General features: G+C 35.8%; 2 non-coding genes across 2 annotated transcripts; both read right to left on the minus strand.

Annotated features, from left to right (window-relative positions):
* Positions 1 to 8893: 8893 nt before the first annotated feature.
* Positions 8894 to 8967, minus strand: TRNAW-CCA (transfer RNA tryptophan (anticodon CCA)). Its single transcript has one exon. It is a non-coding gene; the product is annotated as a tRNA-Trp (tRNA).
* A 165-nt stretch (positions 8968 to 9132) lies between these two features.
* Positions 9133 to 9206, minus strand: TRNAP-UGG (transfer RNA proline (anticodon UGG)). Its single transcript has one exon. It is a non-coding gene; the product is annotated as a tRNA-Pro (tRNA).
* Positions 9207 to 9825: the final 619 nt, after the last annotated feature.

Here is a 9825-nt window from a genome sequence, read left to right on the forward strand (position 1 = left end):
ATTCTAGTTATCTGAATAGTGGGTCTAAGAGTAACAATCGCTATTATGATCGTTACATGTATGATATTAAATATAGTTGGAATAATCACATTAATAGTTGCATTGATAGTTATCTTCATCCTGAAATCAGTATTGAGAGTTATATTTCAAGTAGTAGCGACAATTACGGTGACAGTTACATTTCTAGTTTCATTTGTAATGAAAGTGTAAGTGTTAGTGACAATGGGAGTTCAAGTATAAGAACTAGTGGTAATGGCAGCGATTTCAATATAAGAGGAAGATCTAATGATTTCGATATAAATAAAAAATACAGACATTTATGGGTTCAATGCGAAAATTGTTATGGATTAAATTATAAGAAATTTTTTAGGTCAAAAATGAATATTTGTGAACAATGTGGATATCATTTGAAAATGAGTAGTTCAGATAGAATCGAACTTTCGATTGATCCGGGCACTTGGGATCCTATGGATGAAGACATGGTCTCTATCGACCCCATTGAATTTCACTCGGAGGAGGAACCTTATAGAGATCGTATCGATTCTTATCAAAGAAAGACAGGTTTAACCGAGGCTGTTCAAACAGGCATAGGTCAACTAAATGGTATTCCCATAGCAATTGGGGTTATGGATTTTCAGTTCATGGGGGGTAGTATGGGATCCGTAGTAGGCGAGAAAATAACCCGTTTGATCGAGTATGCTACTAATGGATCTCTACCTATTATTATGGTGTGTGCTTCTGGAGGAGCACGCATGCAAGAAGGAAGTTTGAGCTTGATGCAAATGGCGAAAATATCTTCCGCTTCATATAATTATCAATCAAATAAAAAGTTATTCTATGTATCAATCCTTACATCTCCTACAACCGGTGGAGTGACAGCCAGTTTTGGTATGTTGGGAGATATCATTATTGCCGAGCCCAATGCCTACATTGCATTTGCGGGTAAAAGAGTAATTGAACAAACATTGAATAAGACAGTACCCGACGGTTCACAAGCGGCTGAGTATTCATTCCATAAGGGCTTATTCGATTCAATCGTACCACGTAATCCTTTAAAGGGTGTTCTGAGTGAATTATTTCAGCTACATGGTTTCTTTCCTTTGAATCAAAATTCAAGTAATGAAAACCTATAATAGAATAAAATAAATCGAATCGAAGTGTTGTATATTTCTATATCTCCCGAGAACCTCCATTTTTGACTTGACTATGAATTCCTGTTGGATCAGATTCTAACGAATTTTTGGGGAACTCATAATAAACCCCTTATTCTCCTTATTAAAATAAAAAGATAAGGACGGGAGAACAAGAATAATAAAGCGGATTATCATACGTATATTTCGTGTAGAAAGATGAATAGGTACATTTATTTAGTTCTACATTCCTTGAACTTATTATATACTTATAATACTTATAATAGATAGACTTATCATAAGATATCTTTTATAACAGGAGATATCTTTTATAACAGGTACAAATATTAAATCGAGGCACCTATTCTATGACAGATCTCAACTTACCCTCTATTTTTGTGCCTTTAGTGGGCCTAGTATTTCCGGCAATTGCAATGGCGTCTTTATCTCTTCATGTTCAAAAAAACAAGATTGTTTAGATCCGATGGGACTAAATCTCATCAATTTATTTCAACACTTGGACTTGGATCATAATACAGATACCTATTTAGTGGAATATGGTACGATATGTGGCTCCCCTCGAACACAAAAATAATACAAATAACAAATAAAAAGGAAAAGGCTGTTATGTTATGCATGCAGATACATGATCTATGGATAAATGCATGTATATGCGGGTATAGCTGTTTTAAAATAGATCGGCGGATATCTATATCTGAAATAGAAAGTAAATGTATCTATATGTTATGTAGATATACATAATGGGATCATATGAAGGGGATGTTATTATTTTATATCTAACCAATTCGATGAATTACTGCTAAGGGTTCACATCATAATAGTGCTAGTTGATGAGAGTTACTTCGGGAGCCAAAAAGGTAAAGTCAAATTCATTTGGCTTATTCTCTCAATTCCAATAGAATGCAACTGGATCTAGTATGAACTGGCGATCAGAACGTATATGGATAGAACTTATAACGGGGTCTCGAAAAACAAGTAATTTCTGCTGGGCCTTTATCCTTTTTTTAGGTTCGCTAGGATTCTTATTGGTTGGAACTTCCAGTTATCTTGGTAGGAATTTGATATCCTTATTCCCGTCTCAGCAAATAATTTTTTTTCCACAAGGGATCGTGATGTCTTTTTATGGGATCGCGGGTCTGTTCATTAGTTCCTATTTGTGGTGCACAATTTCGTGGAATGTGGGTAGTGGTTTTGATCGATTCGATAGAAAAGAAGGGGTCGTGTGTATTTTTCGTTGGGGATTTCCTGGAATAAATCGTCGAATCTTCCTTCGATTTCTTATGAGAGATATCCAGTCGATCAGAATGGAAGTTAAAGAGGGCCTTTATTCCCGTCGTGTCCTTTATATGGAAATTAGAGGCCAGGGAGCTATCCCCTTGACTCGAACTGATGAGAATTTGACTCCACGAGAAATTGAACAAAAAGCTGCCGAATCGGCCTATTTCTTGCGTGTACCAATTGAAGTATTTTGAAATAAACTGTGATGAAGAATGAATGTTTTCTTTCTCAGTATGAGGGAAGGAGCTCAGGAATCCCCTTTTACTTTTAATATAAGCGAAGTTTCTTCGGAACGTTCATTCGAGCAAATCATGTTAGATTCTATTTCACCCGTTCTGTTGGTAATGCCGCTGTACTGTGGCCTATAGAATAAAGCAAGCAAGCAGGCATATATGGAACAACCATAATAAGAAGCAAGTTTTGTCCACCAAAACTATTTTTATGCATATGGAACTCAACTCAATTCTTTCATATTAGTAAGAAGTCCAATAAGTATGTATTCATCACACATATCAGAACATTTCGGAATACAGTACAGAATTCATCTTTTTAGGCCCAATATTTTGAATTGATACGTTAGATACAGATGGATCATCTCTCATAAATTATCTCCCTTTTGTCATTTGTCAATCGATCTTTCTTTTTATCTTATCCTCTCTTTTGCTCCTTGATGGCCAAACGATTGGATCTTTCATAACCATCCAATTTCTCTCTCCTTTTGCCACTCCTTTCGGATTTCATCATCAATATTCTTCAAAAATATCCCTTCAATTATTCCTGGGCTGTGGGTAGCCAGCCAAACATTTCGAAATAATTGATTGATCGAGGGGGAGTTTTTTTGTCTCAAAATCCGAATAATATTCATTACTTCAAGTGGTTGCATTCATCGAAAGGAACAAATGAAGATGCAATTGGTTCGAATTTGACCATGGGATATCTGGAAACAATATTTGATTATTTCTTTCATTTGAAATGGGCCCTTATTTTTTCATTTCATTTTTATTTGATTCTATTTCTATATTCTTTCCAGATCCAAGGACTAAACAATGAAAAAAAAAAAGTGCCAAAAAAGAAAAAAGCATTGACTCCCCTCCCATATCTTGCATCTATAGTCTTTTTGCCCTGGTGGATCTCTCTCTCATTTAATAAAAGTCTGGAACCTTGGGTTACTCATTGGTGGAATACCAGGCAATCCGAAACTTTTTTGAATGATATTCAAGAAAATAACGTTCTAGAAAGATTCATAGAATTAGAAGAACTATTCCTGTTGGACGAAATGATAAAGGACTACCAGGAGACACAGATACAAAAGTTTCGTATAGGAATCCACAAAGAAACGATACAATTGATCAAAATGCACAATGAAGATCATATCCATATCATTTTGGATTTCTCGGCAAATATAATCTGTTTCGCTATTCTAAGCGGTTATTCTATTCTGGGTAATGAAGAACTTCTCATTTTGAATTCTTGGGTTCAGGAATTCCTCTATAACTTAAGTGACACAATAAAAGCTTTTTCTATTCTTTTATTAACTGATTTATGTATCGGATTCCACTCGCCTTATGGTTGGGAACTAATGATTGGCTCGATCTACAAAGATTTTGGATTTTCCCATAACGATCAAATTATATCTGGTCTTGTTTCTACCTTTCCAGTCATTCTAGATACAATTTTGAAATATTGGATCTTCCATTATTTAAATCGTGTATCTCCTTCACTTGTAGTCATTTATCATTCAATGAATGAATGAAGAACTCATTTGATCCGCTGATATCAATCAAATAATCCCACTCTTTATACTTTTACCCGTCCAGGGAATTCGATTCCTCCTATATTCCAGTACAATTATTCCAGTACAATATCAGAATCGTGGATAGGGAACTATACTATACTAACTATATTAGCTACCTACCTAATTTATTGTAGAAATTTCCGGGATCAATGATTGGACCATGCAAAATAGAAATACCTTTTCTTGGGTAAAGGAACAAATGACTCGATTCATTTCCGTATCGATCATGATATATGTAATAACTAGGACATCTATTTCAAATGCATATCCTATTTTTGCGCAGCAGGGTTATGAAAATCCACGAGAAGCAACTGGGCGTATTGTATGTGCCAATTGCCATTTAGCTAATAAACCCGTGGATATTGAGGTTCCACAAGCTGTGCTTCCTGATACTGTATTTGAAGCAGTTGTTAGAATCCCTTATGATATGCAACTGAAACAAGTTCTTGCTAATGGTAAAAAGGGGTCTTTGAATGTGGGGGCTGTTCTTATTTTACCCGATGGATTCGAATTAGCTCCCCCCGATCGTATTTCTCCCGAGATGAAAGAAAAGATAGGCACTCTGTCTTTTCAGAGTTATCGCCCCACTAAAAAAAATATTCTTGTGATAGGTCCTGTTCCTGGTCAGAAATATAGTGAAATCGTCTTTCCCATTCTTTCTCCGGACCCTGCTACTAAGAAAGACGTTAACTTCTTAAAATATCCTATATACGTAGGTGGGAACAGGGGAAGGGGCCAGATTTATCCCGATGGGGGTAAGAGTAACAATACAGTCTATAATGCTACAGGAGCGGGTATAGTAAGCAGAATAGTACGTAAAGAAAAAGGGGGGTATGAAATAACCATAGCTGATGCATCGGATGGACACCAAGTAATTGATATTATACCTCCAGGACCGGAACTTCTTGTTTCAGAGGGTGAATCTATCAAGCTTGATCAACCATTAACGAGTAATCCTAATGTGGGTGGATTTGGTCAGGGAGATGCAGAAATAGTACTTCAAGATCCATTACGTGTCCAAGGGTTGTTGTTCTTTTTGGTATCTGTTATTCTGGCACAAATCTTTTTGGTTCTTAAAAAGAAACAGTTTGAGAAGGTTCAATTGTCCGAAATGAATTTCTAGATACATGGATCCATCAAATTGGTAAAAAGAGACGAACTATTGTTGATCGATGCAATTATGTATGATCAAAAAAATAATGAAAAGCTTTTTTCTTTATACTGTTTTTCGGCGAGATGTCAGGAATTGTTTGTGCCCCGTTCCTAGTAATAATATGTATATTCTGAAGAAGGCTACTTGACATTTTTTTTTTTTTCAAAAAAAAAATTGGAGTGGTGTGACTATGCCAGGCCTCTTAATCCCAGATTATAAATGCCATGTAATGCATCAATAGTTTTTGATTCTATTGTACCTAATAGAATCGAATTCTATTAGATAATAGGCAAGGAAGAAAATAAATGGCAAGGAATAAATGAAAGTAACAAATGATTCTAGGAGGGATTGCTCGTCTTACTAATCTTCCACACAAGAAAAGGAATTTTTCACCCTTTTCCTGTGTGGAAATAATAATGATTCTTGATCCTGTTCGTTAAAGATTACGATTTTCTTTTCCAGGACTATTATAACCTCTTTCTTTAGATTCATAAGCAGTAGTGGACAAACAAAAAAAAAGGGGGGGGGCGGGGGGAATCACTCATTGAGCAAATAGAACTTCTTCAATGAACTTATAAAAAAAAAAAAAGCAAATTTTCGCTGTGATGAGATAATCAATAAGGATTTGGATATGTGCAAAAATCCAAGATTTTCACTTTTTTTTTTTCACCACACTCGGGCATTAAATTAAGTGTCTTTTGCTTGAAATTTTATTTATGGAGTAAGGTTCATTTCCATACTAATTGGAATTGATTTGAAGAATGTCTCATCTGTAGAAATCCATATTGTGTCATCCATAAAATCGATTGATTCCTTCTTTCTTCTTGCTTCGGAAGAGTCCGTCCATACTATAGAGGAACAGATACTATGACAATCAAGGGATTAAATTCTTCAAAAACATCATTAGAAACAAAGGAATGGGGTGGTTTTAAACATCGGATCGAAGCAAAGGATCCGTTTTGTCATTTCTACGAATCAAATATTCTTCTTATGTTGACTGAATGAATTTCCAACCTTTATGTTATGAAATGGATCAAAGTCTCGCTGGAAGAGTAAGAACTCAACAGGACCTTACCCCTCTTTGTTTTGTCTGATTCGAGGGGTAAGGTCCTGTTGAGTTCTTACTTTTTCATGTCCACAATCCGGTTCTCATCCGATCACTATAGGGATGAGCCCAATCCGGAGTATGAACCGTAAAAGAAAATACCTATTGAACCAATCACAGGAATACCAGTTACAGTACCTATCAGCCAAAGAGGAATCCTTCCAGTAGTATCGGCCATTTACCCCGCTTCCCTCCACATTTCATCAAGTGGTCATGCTAGAGACATAAACAGTCATGGATAATTATGAGGATGATATCCTTCCGAATGGGATAAGAGAATTCCTACTATTCTCTTTCTTTCTCTCAATTGAAGAAATAATTGGAAAATAAAACAGCAAGTACAAAAATGAGTAATAACCCCCAGTAGAGGCTGGTACGATTCAATTCAACATTTTGTTCGTTCGGGTTTGATTGTGTCGTAGCTCTATAATTCAGATTAGGTTTATCGTTGGATGAACTGCATTGCTGATATTGACCCCAAAAAAGAAACGGTAGGTACAGCCAGTCCGTGAACGGCCAACCAGCGCACTGTAAAAATTGGATAGGTTCGATCTATGGTCATTGAGGCCTCCTAAAAGGATCTACTAAATTCATCGAGTTGTTCCAAAGGGTCAAAACGGCCAGTTATTAATGGAATCCCCTGTCGGCTCTCTGTGAAATACTCGTTTGGCCGAGGGCTTCCAAACACATCATAAGCTAAACCCGTGCTGACGAATAACCAACCCGCAATGAATAGGGAAGGTATAGTAATACTATGAATAACCCAGTATCGAATACTGGTGATAATATCAGCAAAAGAACGTTCTCCCGTGCTTCCAGACATGCTGAGCTCCACATATTCTTGTACAGTCAAAGGGGGATCGATTCCTTGAAAGATGGGATCAGTAAATGGAAAACTACTGATATTTCATCTTTGTGAGATCGTCAATATTGTACCGAAGGTGTATTTAGAGTATACCGAATCAGTATAGCTATCCTTCCTCTGACACAGCAACGCAGTTTCAATCAGTATCGAAAAGAAATGGTACATAATTCCCCTTTTCCTTTCTTGTTACTTGTCTATGCGGAACCGCGTGTCATTCAATCAAAAATTGATCAAATTTCTGTAGTATAGGGTTTCAAGTATTGGCTTTGGACTAGAAACTGAAGTTCTTAGTAAAGTTTGAGTCAACGGGTTCTAGTTCTAATAATTAATGAACGAGATTATCATATTCCACACAATTCAATTAGATGCAAAATATAGAAATCCCCTCTCATGGTTGTAGAAAAGATATTTTTCTTTTTTTCTAATCCTTTCATTTCAAGTAATTGGTTGGTTCTACAGTAGTAGATAGTATTCGATGAAAGAAAGAGAAGAAACAATAAATAGTTTGAACAATCAATATTCGTGATGCAACCATTACTGGATTAGATCCAAAGGTTCCTTCTTGACCTAGCTACAAGGATGGAACTCCATGATATGGAAAGACAGACTGTGGAACCTAAAAGGATAATAGGAATTGATAAATTGAAAAAGAAAAGAAATAAATGGTCAAAATGGAAATTCTTTTGAAATCCAATTCTTTTATTCTATAGTTATTCAAAGATAATTTCATTTTTGAATGAAGTTACACGACACAGTTCTTCTGACTATTACTTTACTCACGAGTTGCTCAATGAATCTGTTGATTTGAAATCCCGACATTGGTAGATGTCACAGATGATAAATCAATCTTTTTTTTTTTTTCTACCTCTGCTACTCTATCTTTGTCAGTGCCGTCTATAATGACTGATGAATCAAGAACTTTCAATTGGAACTGATTCTGTCAATTGGTATTTTTTCTGATCATCACATCTCGCAAAAATTGAAACTTAGGTAAGTGCTTTATAAACATATGTAAAAAAAAAAGAACGTATCTCATTTAGCTCCTTCATGCCCACTATAACTAGTTATTTCGGTTTTCTACTAGCTGCTTCAACTATAACCCCAGCTCTATTGATTGGTCTGAGCAAGATACGACTTATTTGAAATTAATTGAATGAATAATTCATCAAAATAAATAGTTCTGTGAGATTTCAGGTATTCGATAGTTCCTTCCCGCGTTAATTACCAATTCTTGATCATTGAGATTCATGGGTGATTCGGAGTAATATTTAGGGATAGATATTACCTCTATTTTTACCCTTTCCAACAAATTGAAATGATTGAAGTTTTTCTATTTGGAATCGTCTTAGGTCTAATTCCTATTACTTTGGCCGGATTATTCGTAACTGCATATTTACAATACAGACGCGGAGATCAGTTGGACCTTTGATTGAGTAACATCTCTTTTTTGATTGACCTCCTTCTTAAGCTGCAGGAGGTCAAATTCAGGTTGCAGTTCAAGTTAGTAAAGTTATTTTATTGTGATTCAACATTACAAAAACAGAATCACGCTCTGTAGGATTTGAACCTACGACATCGGGTTTTGGAGACCCACGTTCTACCGAACTGAACTAAGAGCGCTTTCTTATGACAGGAGATACAACTGTAAAGAAAGGGATTCTTTTTGTACCCCCAATACACCTTGCATGCATGTAGTATCATAAAATGCAAAATTATGTCCAGTCCAGTCCAATTTGAATCGATCTCAACTGATCCCTCGTTACTGCCCATAGGAGAAGTAATAGGTAGGGATGACAGGATTTGAACCCGTGACATTTTGTACCCAAAACAAACGCGCTACCAAGCTGCGCTACATCCCTTTCAATTGTTGTACAGTTTCATTGTAGGGAATCCTTGTCTTGTTTTCCACATCGTTATTTCCTAATATCTAGAGACAATTTCTCTTGCCATTTCTTCTTTTTGATTTCATATAATCAAAGAATTATATACATATGAAACCTAACGTATAAAAAAAATGAATATTTATCGGTAATGCTCAGTAAGAAAGGGTCATCTTTTTCTGTTTTAGGGACAAGTAGATCTAATCCACCGGATTATTGTACATATTCATTTTCATTTTAGTTCGGGATTAGGGATTTCGTGTACAAATACAAGTGATCTTTAGCTACAGATACATCTGATCATATATGTATTCCAATAAAGAAGGAGGATTTTCAATGCGAGATATAAAAACATATCTCTCCGTGGCACCTGTGCTAACTACGCTATGGTTCGGGTCTTTAGCAGGTCTATTGATAGAGATCAATCGTTTATTCCCAGATGCGTTGACATTCCCCTTTTTTTCATTCTAGTTATTGACATGGGAAGGGGTGAAGAAGATTAGAGATACAACAAATTCTCTGTGACTAATCCACCCTTTTGAATTTTTTTTTTAAGTTGTTTAGGAAGGAAAGAGAAAGAAAAGTGGATTAAACCTCA

The sequence above is a fragment of the Tasmannia lanceolata genome, unplaced genomic scaffold (assembly GCF_043159265.1).
Source record: "Tasmannia lanceolata isolate RefF3 unplaced genomic scaffold, GAP_Taslan_0.1 ptg000957l, whole genome shotgun sequence".
Lineage (NCBI taxonomy): Eukaryota > Viridiplantae > Streptophyta > Magnoliopsida > Canellales > Winteraceae > Tasmannia > Tasmannia lanceolata.